This window comes from Oratosquilla oratoria, chromosome 5, assembly GCF_046742065.1.
Source record: "Oratosquilla oratoria isolate Oo_2021 chromosome 5, ASM4674206v1, whole genome shotgun sequence".
In the NCBI taxonomy this organism is placed as follows: Eukaryota; Metazoa; Arthropoda; class Malacostraca; order Stomatopoda; family Squillidae; genus Oratosquilla; species Oratosquilla oratoria.
This window is the reverse complement of record NC_134781.1, coordinates 20,524,314-20,524,716: the sequence shown is the minus strand read 5'-3', so window position 1 is coordinate 20,524,716 and position 403 is coordinate 20,524,314.

The following is a 403-nucleotide window of genomic DNA, read 5'->3' as shown; positions in this document are numbered from 1 at the left end:
ATTTGGAGATCTAAGTTATGATTTTACTTTATTCGCCAAAAGCTTTACATGATACCCGTGGAAAATTTCCCGTTTTCTGTGAAGGACAATACAAAAGCTATTTTCCTCATCTACCGCAATGCTGTCTGTATTTTTGTCAGTCACAGGATGCTTTTGGATGATGATGACACCACCGAGTATTCTAGAAAGTAAGAGACTGCACGTGATGCATAAATTTCTAATATATGACTATTTCACTAAATAGTCGATAGGTAAGCAATAAACATATTTACCATCATGGTTCACTGTCTTGATCAGAAGGGATTTAGTAAAATCAACAAATAGAAATGGAACTAGAGAGATTCAAGAAATAAAATTGTCTTTATATTTTGCCAGAAATATGTTAATGAAAATCTAAATGTAA